The 16,986-nt window shown below is 43.0% G+C and overlaps 1 pseudogene; it reads right to left on the reverse strand.

Moving 5' to 3' along the window:
- Positions 1-1,332: 1,332 nt before the first annotated feature.
- On the reverse strand, positions 1,333-14,956 carry LOC114281074 (replication factor C subunit 2-like; annotated as a pseudogene).
- Positions 14,957-16,986: the final 2,030 nt, after the last annotated feature.

The following is a 16,986-nucleotide window of genomic DNA, read 5'->3' on the forward strand; positions in this document are numbered from 1 at the left end:
TTATGAGCAGAATGGTATAGTTACAAGTCAAAGGGTGTTTGGTTATGAGATATGTGATTAGTAGTTATGATATATGTGATGTTGGTTATGAGATATGTGGGTAATGGTTATGAGTAAAGTGGTGTCAAAGAGTGTTTGGTTATGCTATATGTGTTAGTAGTTATGAGATATGTGGGTAATGATTATAAGCAAAGTGGTGTCAAAAGGTGTTTGATTATGCTATATGTGTTAGTGGTTATGAAATATGTGGGTAATGGTTATGAGCAAAGTGGTGTCAAAGGATATTTGGTTATGCTATATGTGTTAGTGGTTATGAGATATGTGGGTATATGTGTTAGTGGTTATGAAATATGTGGGTAATTGTTATGAGCAAAGTGGTGTCAAAGGATATTTGGTTATGCTATATGTGTTAGTGGTTATGAGATATGCGGGTAATGATTATGAGCAAAGTGGTGTCAAAGGATGAGGTTATGCTATATGTATTAATAGTTATGAGTTATAAGATATTGGTTATGTAACTAGTGGTTATGAGATATGTGATGTTGGTTATTAGATATGTAACTAGTAGTTATGAGATATGTGATGTTGGTTATGATCAAAGTGGTGTGGTTATGAGTAAAAAGGTGTTAATTATAAGATACGTGATTAGTGGTTATGAGATATGTGATATTGGTTATGATAAAAAGGTATTGGCTACGAAATATGTGACTAGTGGTTATGAGATATGTGATGTTAGTTATGAGTCAAAGGAACTAGTTATGAGATGTGGTTATGATTTATGTGGGTAGTAGTTATGAGATATGTGATCAATGGTTTTGCGATGTGTGATATTTGTTATGTTTAAAGTGGTGTTGGTTATGAGATATGTGATTATGATTATGAAATATGTGATATTAGTTATGAACAAAATGGTGTTTGTTATGAGATGTGGTTATAACTAAGTTATGATCAATTTGATTATAGTTATGAAAAAATATGATTTTAACTCATAACTATAAAAAGTGACCTGTTTAGCAAGTCACTTTTAATGATGTGGCTCAATCTTAGCCATTGATTTTTTATGTACCGTACATTTTTTAAACAAAATGTACTATAGACTTTCCCATCCGAAGAAATTAATTTTTTGCATAGATAACCTTTATTGTGGGACGTACAAAGTAAACGGTTCGGATTATTTATGTGAATTCGAATTTGGGCTCACAAGAGAGTATGGATGGATATGAAGAGATGCAAGTATCAAGCGGAACTTATCCCATTTTGTCCTCCATTGGTCTGATTCTGCATAAACCAATTCTAGACGGTCATGATACAAATGTTGTATCTCAAGTCTACCTAATTCTCGTATGAGAATTATAGCAGCATGTTACAAAGAAAACGCACTATATTGCTAGCCACATTCAACAGTTGCAAATACTCATCCTCCATCAACAAGACACTGCCAACCCATAAAAGCAAAGAATTATAAACTATAAAGTAAAAGGAAAACACAAAAATCCATCAGTATTAAAACTGTAATACCATTACTACAAGACCAAGCAAATAATCTCTCTTTCTCATGTTTATGTGGGTTTCCAACCGATTTTGATTATCCAATTTCTATAATGAAGAAAGAACTGTACTGGTCACTTAGTTGTCTCGTCTGGTTAGAAGCCCCTATGAATATCTTGACACTATTATCATTCCATATTAAACAGGAAAAGCAGTAGTCTAGAGGTCTCTTTTAGTTTTATATACATGTCGTTTGAGATTTGGTCAATCTTGAAATTTCAAAGAATACAAGTTGCGATGTGCCATGTCTTGTTTACTTGATTGGAGATTTTAGTCTTATTTCAGACCTCATTTCAATTTAATGAAAACATAACAAATCCAAAAATTGAAGTAATTATGTAGAGTGCAGACCCAGCACTTAGGGACCGGCGAATATATACGCAATCAAACAATTTGTACACTAGGGCCTACAATATCACTAATTATTTTTCAACCAAAAAAGCTTAGGAGGATGGAATTAAATTTTCCAAAAAAATCTTAGGGGGCTAAACCTATATATTTTGACAAAATATTCTTAACTAATACTACTACTATGATAAGGAGATTTTCAAAACTTTAGGTCTATGCCTGCCTGCACTAACTAATAAATGAGTTGATTGATACTACCAACCTTATCCATTTCTCCCAGATTCTTGCATATTCTAGCTTTCTGTTCATCTGATATGCCATCTGCTCCAACAAATACCTCAAACAACTGGAAGAAACACTACATCAGTACTTGCAAAAAAGCAGTGGTAAAAATTAGTAACAATTATACCTGAGAAAGCATCTGAGAAATTGGATAACCCTCTGCAATTACATTATTGACCTCCTTGTTTGCCAAGTCAGAATAATCACTTTTGCAAGCTGAAGAAAGAGCCTGAACAACTTCCTCAGAGATGACCTGATAAGTCTCGGGAGTCAGCAGAAAGCAGGGAATGCAAAGAAGAGGAAGAACAACTTCTAGAAAGAGAATAAATAACACTTCAATCTGTGTCAAGTAACAGGTAAGGAAGACAAAATACCAGGATTGGAATTGGTTTGGCACAAAATTGCCCATGCTGGTGGCAACAACACTTGACAGAAAAGAAAAGCACACAAGTTGAATTTTATGGATGCATTTCCAAACTTCGGGCAGTTCCAATCTCAGACATCCTTCTTTCCTATAGGATAGAATTTCTCTGTGTTTTGCATTCATGGAACAAGCTTGATATAAAGAATGAAACAGGGATCAACGCATATCGCACACCGACATAGAAAACTAGATGAGGCATCGGTGTTTGCTTAGATTCGAATCATATCTGCAACAAGGCAAGCTCAACCTAGATGTAACTTCTCTCCTTTCTTTTTCTTTTTTTTATTCTGTTTTGGAACAGAGCAATGCATGTGTATGGGAGGTACATGGATAGAAATATAACCTATGCAAATCTTTATAAGTTCCTTTTCTTAAACTTTTATTTTCACCTTCCGTTGATAACTCACTTGGGGGAGGAGTAAGTGGGGGTTCATTGCAGGACAATTATTATTCAAAATGAAATTTAAACATTAACCAAAGTTCCAGACCACTTTTTCCATTCAAAAGAACAGGAAATGAAGGATTTTTAATCAAATACTGATGAAGTTCAATACATGAAGCTGCTGCGACATCCACTAAACCAAACATCAAGCATCAAAATAAAACTAGAATGACACATTCTGAAAATATTGCATAATGAAATTCAATACTACAAACTTACTCCTGAAACACTGATTAATTCCTTGGAAGAAACAGATGATCCAAATAAGCGAGCAGCTCCCTGTGACAACCAGAACACAGAAGTTCATTTTTAAATTTGAAATTCCATGCAAAGGATTTAAGAAAGATACTATGAAGTTGATAGAAACAATTGAAGATAAAAAGATGCAACATTAACCAACTAGGGCAAGCCTAGTTGGCCAGAATCTTTGCACCTCACTAAGAGGTCAACTGTTCAAAGTCTTGTCACAAGCAACCCCTACCCCCCAAAGTTACGGCCTCCAATAAACCCAAAAAATGAAAAAAATAAAAAATAAATAAAAAAAAGAGGCAAACATTGGATGCAATTTATGCTAGGATAGGGGGAAGCAAATTAAGATGTTGAAAGGAATTAAAGAATTTGGTCAGCCACATTAATTATGAAGGTAGAATTAGAGAGGTTGGAGCAGAGGGAAGTCAACACGGTATCCATTGATGGTAGTCGTTGTTTTCTTATTAGAGTTTGGGACAGGTTCTTTCATTTTGTAGTTTCTTGTTTTTGCCCTTTTTGGCCTTCTTGGAGGCTTTAGCTACTGTTGAGGTTTGTTCTTTAGGCTATCTAGGAGGATGGAGCTGTTCATTTTCTTTTCCTTTGTATTTGGGTGGTACTCCCTTGGCACATTCTTTATCCTAATTCCTACTGATAAAAAATAAAAAAAAAATGGCCGTCATCTAATTTAAAAAATAAAAAATAAAAAGCAAATATGCTCATTGCAAACAACTTCAGGAAATTATCTATATAAAATATATATATATATATATATATATATATCAATTATCACATAAAGGTATCCAAGAACATACACAGGGAATATGCAAATGTCCTCTTACCTGCAAGTATGTTATAGCCCGACGAAGATCTCCGTGTGAGACGGAACTTAAGGTTGAAAGAGCCTAAAATTGTAAATGAAACATACATCATTAATGTACGAGCACGAAATAATTCTTCTCGTATGATCCTGTTGATCAAGTTTGCGCTTCTCGAAACGTCGTCGCTTTGCCACCTGAGAACACAAACGTCAGCTAACTGGCGGGTGTGTGCTGGAAACCCCTCCGATGCCTAAGTCAGCACAATAAACAATAGACACAAAAACTCTGTGAATTCAGGAATCAAAGTTGTGTTACCTCTCCATAGGTGATGTTGTAAGCTTTTATAAGTTCCGCGTGGCACAATCCTAGCTGGACTCTTATTCCTCCATGCAGAGTCCTCCTAGAAATCACACTCCTGAAAGATAATGTTTATCCTTCAACACCCCCTTACTGCTTAAACCAAGTGAGATGGTTTTACCCTGGTTGGATGACAGTACGACTGAGCTAACCCAGCTCAGATTTTCCCTTCAGTGCCTGTATCCTGGTTAGGCATACTCCAACCGGGCTATTACCTTAAGACCGAGCTAATCAAGCTAGGTGTTCCAATGCACAACGCCAAGCTAGCTTGGCTCTCGTGTAGTTGTACCTCGATTGCCTGTTGAAACCGGGCTAATCTACAGCAAGCTACGACCGCACTAACCAGAGCGAGGTCCACCCTGAGAAGCCACCATACCTCGGCTCCAAACACTAAGACCGAGCTAACTCCACTCCGATCGTGGTGATTGTCATTCCATTTGGACCGTGCTAACACTACGGTCCACTTGCCAAGCCCTTTTCTACCGTGGCCCATAAAACGGCCCATTACTCAGCTCGACCCAATTTACTTATAAATTACCCTCTCAATTGCCCTTTAATTCCATCTGCACAACATGATTGGGATTACCTATTTCCAGCTGAGCTAAAACTTTTAGCCTTTCAACCGAGATAAAATGCTGCCGGGCTACGGATTGGTTCGGTCAAATTACGTCTTTTCAGTCACGCTGTCATCTGAACCGTTTCCCATTCTAAGGACACATGGCAAACTGTCATTGGTCCAGCGTAGCTGTCACGCCATCTTTGTACTCCAAAATTTTTGAACAGTCCTGCCTTTTCTTTGCTTTATTCGAAAAACCTCCATTTTGAATTAAAGACACCCATGTTCACCTTCTCTCTCTTTCTCTCCATTTCTCCTCAACCTTACATTTGCAGAGCTCGTGCTTCTTGCTGTTACTACTTCCATCTTTAGTGCCTTCATCTTGAACTGGTAAGTGGTTCAAATCTACTCCCTCTCCGTCGATTTCGCACATGTTTTGCAACACATAACATGTTTATTTGTATGTTTTTTCAAAGCACATTCCATTCTTGCTTCCCTTTTTCTGGAAAAAAAACCCACGTAATAGAACTATCGTACTTACGGACAATCTAAAGAATGATGTATTTGATCCAAAATCACACTCCAACCGAACTAGGAAGTTGTTTGTGTTAGATGCAAGCTTAGCCAAACCAAACAACCGAACTAAAACCTCACGCCATACTTGTAGTTTCAATAAGTCTGCGTACCTTTTGCATAATTTAACCGAACTAGCGAACCGTACTAGGTTTGCGCAATGCCGTACTAGAAAGCCTCAACCACTGACCGAGCTATAACTTGGGGGCTAAACCAGCTCCCTGACTTAGTCAAAACCGAACTAAAAATGTTGCACCATAAGCTACAACCGGGCTTCGAACGTCTCATTAACTTAACCAGGCTAAATCTCTAGCTCAAACCGAGCTAAGAACGGATATTATTCCACGTAGCAGAGCTAATACAACATTTATTTTACCTTTTGTTTACTTTTAGCACGGTCCACTGGTCTGTGCTTAACACTTTTCCTTTTTACCATGCAGACTTAGGTTGGCCAGGCACTCCCTTGAACGCCTCAGCCGAGATATTCCATATTATCTCAGCACCGAGCTAACACTTGAGTTTAATTTATACATAATTTAAACCCATATGGGAAAGTATAGGTTCTTAGTAAACTCACCAAGTGCTATGGCCGAGTTCCGAAGGGACTACCATATCCCTGATGATGTCCATCTTACCTTAGCCGAACTGGATACCACACCTTGGGAAAATCCTGGCTTCGTTCCCTTTACCCTTCTTTCCATTGTAGAAACCGGACTCCGATTCCCTGTACAGGCTCTCCTTTGTGAATTCCTCAGACAAACCAATCTTTGCCCTACCTAGCTTAGCACCAATTCATATAGGATAATAAACGGCATTGCCGAACTAAATCGCCGCCTTGGCCTGAACCTCGGTTTAGCCGAACTATTTCACCAGTACTCTTTAGGCCAGAACGAAGTTGGCTGGGTTTATTATTTAAGAATAAGATGCCGCCAAGAGAAAATAATAAAAAATACCCCGGAAAAAGATGTAAACGATAACGATTTCTTCTGGGTTTCGGGCAATTTTGAAAACCAAGAAGCCCAGATCTCAGGCGACCGAATTAACTGGAACAAAGGGGTTGCCGGTATAATTACCTCGGCTTAGTTTTATGCTTTCTTTACTTCAATTGTAAGCTTTGAACCGCACTAACGGTTGTAATTTTCCCTTATGCAGATTTAAACTTTTTAAAGTCGCAGTATAGTTACCCAAACCTTGCCACCCTCCGTGCCGCGCTAAGACATCCCGATTGAAGTTGGGCCGAGCTACTCAACTTTGAGCCGACGTATAGATACAGCAGCAGAAGGAAAACCAAAGTGACAAACTTCCTCTTGGAGCCTTCTCCTGAACCGAATCCAACCTTGCCTCAAATCAATCTGATCCCATTAACTGCTGAACAAGAGATGGCGAAGAAGAAAGCAGTGAGGGCCCTAATCACCGAGACAAATCAGCCCAAGGTACCACAATCTGGTCAGACTCAACAGACCGTGGTAGCCTTACCATCCCATCAGCCTTCATCATCCCGCCCAAGCAAGCATGCTCGGACCTCCACAACCGAGCTACGCCTTGTTGATGAGGATGAGACCGTGCTGCCGCAAACCACCCCACCAAGCCCCTAGCCTAAGCGCTCAGACCGAGCTAGCTCTTCCAAGTGGGCACCCAAGATCACTTTCCAGAATCATGCTATCCGTGACTCTGACTCGGTGGTCGCAAAAAAAGACCATTTGATGGCATTCAACCTTGCCAAAAGCGTTTGCCTTCCACCGACATGGAGCATCACGACCATCTCACCGAGTTGAAGGCCATCCACTTGACAACCAAATCAATGGTGCTGGTAAGTTGCATGTTTGCTTATCTTTCCAATTTGTATGTCTTTCTGCTCGGTTTTACTAAAAAGTTTCTTACCACTCATTTGCAGGCCATGCAAAAAAACCACGTAGCTCACAAGCGCGTGTTGGAGCTTCGAAAAAGTACAAGGCAAGCCATGGCGGAGGCCAATGCCAGATCCTTATCTTAGCTTGAAAAGAGCTCCAGGTTGGTTATTCTGGCCAACGTAGAGGGAAGTGTTTGGTTTTTCCAGCCAAACGTCCTGCAGCCTGGATCCTTATCCTCGGCTTAGGAGAAGTGTTGGTTTTTCCAGCCAACCTCCTCAGCCCAAATCCTAATCTTAGCTGAAGAGAGCGCAAAGTTGGTTATTCCGGCCAACTCTGCTTACAATGCCCCTAGCTCACTAAAACAACTTTTACAGCAGACAACAATTGCGCTGAAAAGAAACTACTTGTTTTATTGAAAAAAGGGAAAATTACATGTACTTAAAAGAAAAGCTAAAAATAAAATAGTTTGAGATTGGCAGTGTTCCACGGCCTGGGAATGGTCATGCCGTCTCCATCCTCTAAGTGGTATGCCCCTTTTTCCTGCTAATCCAACCACTTTGTAAGGTCCTTCCCAATTGGGCCCTAACTTGCCATCTCCGGGTACCTGGGTGTTTCCCATTACTTTGCGCAGTACCCAATCTCCAATCTTGAATTGCTTCGGATGTACGGTCTTGTTGTATTTTCTAGATAACTCTTGCTGGTATGAGGCGATGTGAACCAGTGCTCTTTCTCTTCTTTCTTCTACAAGGTCGAGCTCCAAGGCTATGGCTTCTCTATTTAACTCTGGGTCAAAACTTTCGCTTCTGATGGTGGGGAGGCCAATTTTCAGTGGGATTACGGCTTCCATGCCGTAGGCTAAGGAGAATGGCGTTTCGCCAGTTGATCGCCGAGGTGTGGTGCGGTAAGCCCATAAAACATGAGGAAGCTCCTCAGCCCACTTTCCTTTTGCTCTCTCTAATCTTTGCTTCAATCCATCCAAGATGACTTTGTTTGATGCTTCCGCCTAGCCATTTGCTTGGAGATATGCCGGTGTAGAGTTGTAGAATTCTATTTTGTACTCCTCACAAAAGCCTCTGAAGATTTTACCATCGAACTGAGTGCCGTTTTCAGATATTAGAGCCTTGGGTATGCCAAATCGAGTGATGATATTCTGCCAGACGAACTTCTTCACATCTTTCTCCTTTATTAATGCGAATGCTTCTGCCTCCACCCACTTTGTGAAGTAGTCTGTTACTGCAAGAAAAACCTTTCTGTTGCCAGGTGTCATTGGAAGTGGCCCTACTATGTCTAAGTCCCACATTGCGAAGGGCCATGGGCTCGTTAATGGTAGAAGCTCTCTGGCTGATTGATGTATTTGGTGTGCGAACTTCTGACATTTCTCGCACTTCTTGACATACTTCTCTGAATCCGCTTGCATGTAAGGCCACCAATATCACTGCGAAATCGCTCTGTAGGCTAATGATCTTCCCCCTTGGTGGCTCCCACATACGCCTTCGTGTATCTCGAATAAGAATGCCTCAACCTTGCTGGGATGGACGCATTTCAAGGAAGGTCCTGTGAAGGATTTTTTGTACAAGGCCATTGATGAGGAGAGCCAAAATCGCTGTAACTTTTCTCTGATCTTGTTGGCTTCTTTCTTTTCTTCGGGTAAGACGCTGTCTTTTAAGAAAATTATAATGGGATCCATCCATGAAGGGCCTAATTCGGCGCAACATACCTCTTCTGTTTTGGATTTTTCGATGCTTGGTCTTGGTACGTAGTCAATTAGCAACAGATGTGGGATGGATGTATCTGCCATCGAAGCAAAGCCTGCTAGTTCGTTTGCTCTGTTGTTTTCTTCTCTGCCAATCTGCTCTATCCGTACTACTTCGAACTTCATAATCTCTTTTCTGGCTAACTCTTGGTACTTAGCCATCCTTTCATCCTTTGCTTCGTCGTCACCTAAAATTTGGTTTGCCACCAGCTATGAGTCATTGTAAACCATTAGGTCAGTGGCCTTCATGTAGAGTGCTGATTTTGGTCCTACCAGAAGCGCTTCATATTCCGCTTCGTTGTTTGATGCTGGGAAGCTAAGGTTGACTGCATGTTCCACTACTAGGTCATCTGGTGAGATGAGGACTATGCCGAGTCCTGCACCGTGTCTGTTGGATGCTCCATCCACGAAGAGCTTCCACATCTCTCCAACGAACAGCCTCTAGCAAGTAGAGGGATCGGATGATGCCTTGGGGTCATGAGTGGTACTAGTATTTTCTTCCAAGTCCATGCTTACTGTTTGCCCCTCACTATCTAATTGTACCAAGTTTTTATTTGTTGATGCGTCTTTGGGGCCTGGTGTAGCATGGTCTGCCTCTTCATGCTTGTCTTCAGGCCTGTGTGATTCACAATGTGGCTGAGTATCTGGTATTAGGGGTTGCGCATTTACTGCGACACTTTCCGTCCCCATTTCGGTTGTTCTAGTCAAATCAACTGGGTAGATATGATGGCTTCCTGGCGTGAACTCAGCCACAAAGTCTGCCAAAGCTTGGGCTTTTATTGCGGTCCTGGGTTGAAACTTGATATCGTACTGCCCCAATTCCACCACCCACTTCAAGATTCGCCCAGAAAAGTTCGCTCTCTCAAACAAAGCTTTTAATGGAAAAGCTGTGAGGACGATTATGGTGTGGGCATGAAAGTAATGCGACAACTTCCTTGATGCCATCATCAAGGCTAAGGCTAGTTTTTTCAATGGCAAGTACCTGGTTTCTGCGCCCAGCAATGTCTTGTTGACATAAAAGATGGGCAGGTGTTGGATTCCTTCCGCTCTGACCAACACCGTGCTGATCGCGTGCTGTGAAACAGCCAGGTACAAAAAGAACTCTTCTCCAGGTATTGGGGTTACCAGTAATGGTAGAGAAGACATGTATTCTTTCAAGCTCTCTAGGGCGCGGTCACATTCTTCATCCCATTCAAACATGCATTTTAGTGCTTGGAAGAATGGTCAACATCTGTCTGACGACCGACTTATGAACCGGTTGAGCGCAGCTGCCATGCCGGTGAGATGTTGCCCTTCTTTTACTGAGTTGGGTCTCTCTAGATCCTGGATTGCTTTGATCTGAGAGGGGTCTGCTTCGATACCTCGGTTGGTCACCAGGAAGCCTAGGAATTTGCCAGATCCTACGCCGAACGCACACTTGGATGCATTAAGGCGTAGCTTGTTCTTCTTCAGGATCTGAAACATCTCATCTAGATCCTTGAGATGGTCATTCTCATCTTTGCTTTTGACCACTATATCGTCTATGTATGCCTCCATTGTTCTGCCTAACAATTGTTCAAACATTTTGGTGACCATACGCTGGAATGTTGCCCCTGCGCTTTTTAGGCCAAAGGGCATGACCTTGTAGCAATAGTCCTCTTGGCGTTGTAAAGGATGTGACCTCCTGGTCTGGTTCATACATAACGATCTGATGGTAACCTCTGTATGCATCAAGAAAGCTAAGTCGGTTGTGCCCTGTCGTTAGGTCTACCAGTTGGTCTATCTTGGGTAAGGGAAAGCTATCTTTTGGGCATGCCTTGTTGACTGTTTTGTAGTCTACGCAGACACACCATTTCCCATTCTTCTTTGACACCACTACTGTGTTGGATATCCACTTGGGGTAGTGCACTTCTCTGATAGCTCCCGCCTCTAGAAGGTTTCCCACTTCTTCTGCCACTATCTCGGCGTGGTGGAGTGCTGATCTGCGAGTGCGCTGTATAATTGGTCTGGCATTTTGGTGGACGTTTAATTGGTGATAGATGAAGTTTGGGTCAATGCCAGGCATGTCATACGGTGTCTAGGCGAACACTTCGATGTTAGAGGTTAGGAATTCCACCACCTCTATTCTCTCAGTGTTGGACAAAGACGAGCCGAGCAGAAAGAACATCTCTGGGTCTTTTTCATCTATCCTTACATGTACCATGTCTTCCACTGCCTTCTGTTCAGCGACCTTGCCAACATCCGGAAACAGTTCATTGCTCTCAGGTTCTTCCACCATCTGTACATACCCTTTGGCAGCGCGGCTGCCGTTTACTATGACGAAGCATTGTTTGGACATAATTTGGTCTCCAAAGACCTCTTCAATCACTCCGGCTTCGTTGGGGAATCGCAATACTTGATGGTAGGTTGACGCTACCGATCGCATGGCATGCAGCCATGTCCTTCCCAAGATTATGTTGTAAGTGGAAGGGACTTTCAATACCCAGAATTCCACTTGTTTTTGTCATGCTTCCTGCTTTGACTGGGAGGATTATCTTGCCAACTGGCCATTATGGCTTTGAGTTGAATCTGATTAGGAAAGATACAGCAGGTGCCAAGTCTTTATCCTCCAATTTCAATTGTTTGAAAGCTTCGTAATACATAATTTCACATGAGCTCCCTTGGTCAATCAAAATCCGTTTGACGTCGAAATCCTTGGCGCGTAGAGTGATGACTAGAGCATCATTGTGAGGGCTATATATCCTTGCCAAGTCTTTGTCTGAAAAGGATATGACATCCATGGCCTCTGTTCTCTCCTTCTTGATGACAGGTTGTGCACTTAATACCTCCCTTAAGTGCTTAGCCTTTTTGATCGTTCCTCTGAGCTCACATATTTGCTCAGGTTCAAATACTCCATGTATTACGTTAATCACGCCTTAAGGTGGAGCATCGACTGGCATCCCATCTGGGATGTTGTGGTTTTGGGGGGCTGGCTGTGTCCCTCCTTCTATATATTGGTCCAGATGCCCAGCCGCCACTAGCTCCTCCAAATGCTGTCTCAATGGCATGCAATTTTCAGTGCAGTGCCCCTTTTCATCATGAAAGGTGCACCGGGACCTCTCGTCATAGTCTTTTTGTGCTTCTCCCAACTTAGTTGGCCATTTGACGAAAGGTTCATCGCGTATTTCACTGAGAATTCTGTAGATCGATTTTTTGAACACCGTGGTGATGGCAGTGCGGACTCTTAACCACCTTTTGTCTGAGTCCTCTCTATTGGCCTGACTGCCTCGCCCATTCCTGCTTGGGCATTTTACCGTGTAGACTTTTGCTATAGTCTTTTTATCTGGCATTGCTGTTGTGCCAGATTTTGCTTTAGCACGGGTGCCGTCCTCCTCCACCTGAATATGTTGGTGTACTCTTTCCATCAAGGCCTCCATCGTGAGGGGGGGGTCATTGTGATTGTGTCCCTCAACTTGTTTCCGACTGGTAACCCTCTTTTGTACTACGCGATGGCAAGATTGGTGGGGCAGTCTCCTATCTGGTTGAAGGTCTCCCAGTAGCAATTGTTATAGGATCTCAGCGTCTCCTTGTCGCCCATGTCAATAGAGAGTAGCTGATTGATCTCCACTGGCATTTTGGTGTTCATTCGGAACCTAGTCACGAACGTCTCCGCTAATTGCGCCCAGGAGGCTATGCTGCCTTCTGGTAGCCTTTCGAACCAGGTTAAACCTAGGTCGCCAAGGCTGGATGGGAATAGGATGCACATCAAAGCCTCGTTCCGCCGGTATACTGCCATGACCTGGCGAAAGTGGCTTAGATGCATGTAGGGGTCTATCTTCCCCTTGTAAGTCGTAAATTTAGGCTGGATAAAGCCTGAAGGTAATGGTGCGTTCTCAATCGCCAGAACGAACGGTGAGCTATGTAGCCTTGCCAATGCTTTATCTGTTGGTTTGTAGGCAAGGTGCGGTATTGGCATTCCTACCTTGACGCTCCCATGCGTCCAAGGAGCCAACTACTGAAGGGCTGAAACACTGCACGGGTCGCGTGCCCTGGCATCCTCCTTCTATCGCGCCCTTTCTTCGAGCACAGTTCGCAAATCGGACGACCTAGGCAGCTCTATTTGCTAGGATGACGTCCGGTGCGTGCGTGAGGGCCGATAGGTGCTTCCCTCAGTATATGACCTCTCAGTCCTCGTTCTTTCAGACCTGGAGTAACGAGTCCTGGCAGTCCTTGATTGAGTGTCGCTTGTCCTGAGGCTCCTACTCACTGCTTGTGATGGTGTGGTATGCCTACCATGATCTTCCAAGTGGCGAGGAGGCGTATTTCTTTTGCGCTCCTCTCCTGTCGCCACCCCATTCCCTTTTATCCGGTGCTTCATCAATTCCATGTCCGCCGCCATCTTCCTGATTAACTCGTCCTGCTCTTTTACCCGATCCTTCAAAACTTGAGGGTCGATCCTCCGCCTCTGCCTATCAGGACTTGATGAGCGACGGGGGCTGTTTCCCCGCCTCCCCCTTGCATCCCTCCGGGGGTTCTGTCGTTGGGGCTCTAAATCTGCCATGGGAGGGATGGAAGGCAAACCTTTGCGCCTCACACCTCTCTCTGGGGTTTGTCCGTCAATGGCAAACTGCGGCAAATCTTCATTGTGCACCATCGCATCTAATCTAGCGAGGAAACTTTGATCAAGAGATTTTGTTCTTTCTGTGATTCCCACAAACGGCGCCAATTGTACGAGAACGAAATAATTCTTCTCGTATGATCCTGTTGATCAAGCTTGCGCTCCTCGAAACGTTGTCGCTTTGCCACCTGAGAACACAAACGTGAGCTAACCGGCGGGTGTGTGCCGGAAACCCCTCCGATGCCTAAGTCAGCACAATAGACAATAGACACAAAAGCTTTGTGAATTCAGAAATCAAAGTTGTGTAACCTCTCCATAGGTGATGTTGTGAGCTTTTATAGGTTCTGCGTGGCACAATCCTAGTTGGACTCTTATTCCTCCATGCAGAGTCCTCCTAGGAATCGCACTCCTGATAGATAATGCTTATCCTTCAACACCCCCCACACTACTTAAACAAAGTGAGATGGTTTTATCCTGATTGGATGACAGTACGACTGAGTTAACCCAGCTCAGATCTTCCCTTTAGTGCCTGTATCCTGGTTAGGCATACTCCAACCGGGCTGTTACCTTAAGACCGAGCTAATCAAGCTAGGTGTTCCAATGCACAACGCCAAGCTAGCTCGGCTCTTGTATAGTTGTACCTCGGTTGCCTGTTGAAACCGGGCTAATCTACGGCAAGCTGCGACCGCGTTAACCAGAGCGAGGTCCACCCCGAAAAGCCACCATACCTCGGCTCCAAACGCTAAGACCGAGCTAACTCCACTCTGACCGTGGTGATTGTCATTCCATTTGGACCGTGCTAACACTACGGTCCACTTGCCAAGCCCTTTTCTACCACGGCCCATAAAACGACCCATTACTCAGCTCGGCCCAATTTACTTGTAAATTACCCTCTCAATTAAGTAACAATGCAAAGAAGAAGACCTTTAGCATAAGTCACTGCCTCCAAAACCAGCTTCTAACATTAGATCCACACCTCTGAATCCAGATTAAGGCATTCCTGTTTACAAATGTCCAATACATGACCAGTCATGATTTCTTCAGAAATTGGTTTGAACCTAAACTTTGCACATATAGAAGTAAGTGGCTCTATGATCCTTTATAGAATATGACAATGATATTGCAGCAAAATTACAATAAAAAACCAGATTTGGACTTTGGGTTCCCGAATATAAATCATCCCATTCTCATAGACTCAAAAGATATTACATGTGGGGACATATTTTTAGGATTGCGCATCACACCACGTGGTTGAGGTGCTGGCTGAGGTACCACATGGACAAGCCATATTGCCAAGGTTGTCGCAATATTGCCGAGCTATGGTGCGGAAATATCGGGATCCAAGATATTCGGATGGAGGATAAGAGTCCTAGATAAGTTGATGTGCTTAGTTCGCATAGAGATGAAGCTCTTAAAGGGTTCATTCTTATCTAACTAAGAGCCCGACATAAGTGTTATGCTAAAGTCCTATGAAGTGAGACTTCTAGGGGACAAGGGCACTGTTTATTATAAAAGTGAGGTATCCCATGGGTCTAAGGTATGCTTTGATTTGTGCATTGTTCATTTTATCAATATCTTTGAGAGATGCTGACTTGATCATCGGAGTGCCTTCGGATGGACGAACCACCATAGTTTCTCTTATATTCTTGTGTGCAGGTGTTTAGTTTAATCTATTCTACCGCGTGCTCTCCAGCTAAGTTCCTAGTTTGATTGTAAGGTCAGAAATTAACGCCCACAATTTGGCACCGTCTGTGGGACCTTAGTAAGAATAGATGGCCAATGTTGGACAAGAGGTAAGAGTCGGGGATGACATACATAGCAAGGAAGAAGAGTACGTCGATCCAAACGTTAGAGGAGAAAACAATGAAGATGAAGATCAGGAAGTGAATCCAGAAGCAAACAATGTCACCAGGGGCCATGATGGCCTAAAGAGAGGCAACCGAGAGGAATACTATAACAAAAGTGACTTCCATGTTTGGAAGGACCAGGGTTTGCGAAGAGGTGATGAGGTGAAGGACCTGGCAAACAAATTGATGAACCTGCAAACCGTGGTGAACTTCATGATGCAAAACGAGATGATGCAATCTACATTGCCATTACTGGAAAAACTGACGCCAACAGCAAACGCTGGTGCCTAGAAGGGAGGGCAGACAATGGTGTTAACCGTCCCATAGCATGAGAAGAGACTTGGGAATTCAAATCAGCGATCGTAGAACACCGAGCGAATAGAATCACGACAAATAGATTCACAAAGAACTAGAGGAACACAGATCAGGGGATCTCGACAGATCAACGGGCAAGGCCACTACCTCGATGAGATAAAGAGGTCTAAAAGGACACATTAGAGCACGAGAAGTAGTGCGTCGAAGAGATTGAAGTCGATCAATGGCTGAGCTCCTAGACGAACGAAGAAGAAGCTGTGCAATTACCTCCAGAGGAAGAGGAATGGTGCTGAGGTTATGTCCACCGTGCAACCAAGATCACCATTCGGTAGAGTTAGACGCGTTCAAGGCACCCAAGAGATTCACCATACTAAGGTTCTAGATTTATAGTGGTAAGTCAAATCAAAACTTTCATGTTAGTTTATATTTGAATACAATGTCTTTGTGGAGTGGGAATGAACAGTTATTGTGCAAGGTGTTCTCATCAAAATTTGGGAAAATAGCATCAGATTAGTTCCTCAAATTGCTGAAAGGATGTGTCAAGAGTTGGGAAGACCAGGCAGAGATGTTTGTGGTCAGGTTTCTTATGAACAGATTGCAGCTATTGAGGGTTGACTCTTTATTGGCCTTGAAGATTGATGATAATGAAAGCCTTACGGTTTATGCCAAGACGTACTAGGAGGTTTACAACCGAATTCCGATGTGTAACTTGGAACTTGCAGTCGGGTCTCTTAAGAACAGCTTGGAGAATGATTGCCAACTTTGGCAATCCTTTGCAAAGACCCTCCCTAAAAATATGAAGGATCTCATGGCAAGGACTGAGAAGTGCGCAAGGGTAGAAAAAGACAAGAAGGCAAAGAAAGAGAGTACAGTGAAGCAGGAGAAGCGAATGGCTCACCGAAGCGTAGCCGAGGAAGTACTAGTACCGACAAATCAGAGTCAGAATTGAAGGCCATGTAGGCCATGAGTACAGTTTTCAAGATTCCGATTTACAAGATCCTTGAGAGAATCAAGAACCAGCCTTATTTTAAGGCCACCACAGAAGACC

This window comes from Camellia sinensis, chromosome 3 (genome assembly GCF_055761805.1).
Source record: "Camellia sinensis isolate YWXY chromosome 3, ASM5576180v1, whole genome shotgun sequence".
NCBI lineage: Eukaryota > Viridiplantae > Streptophyta > Magnoliopsida > Ericales > Theaceae > Camellia > Camellia sinensis.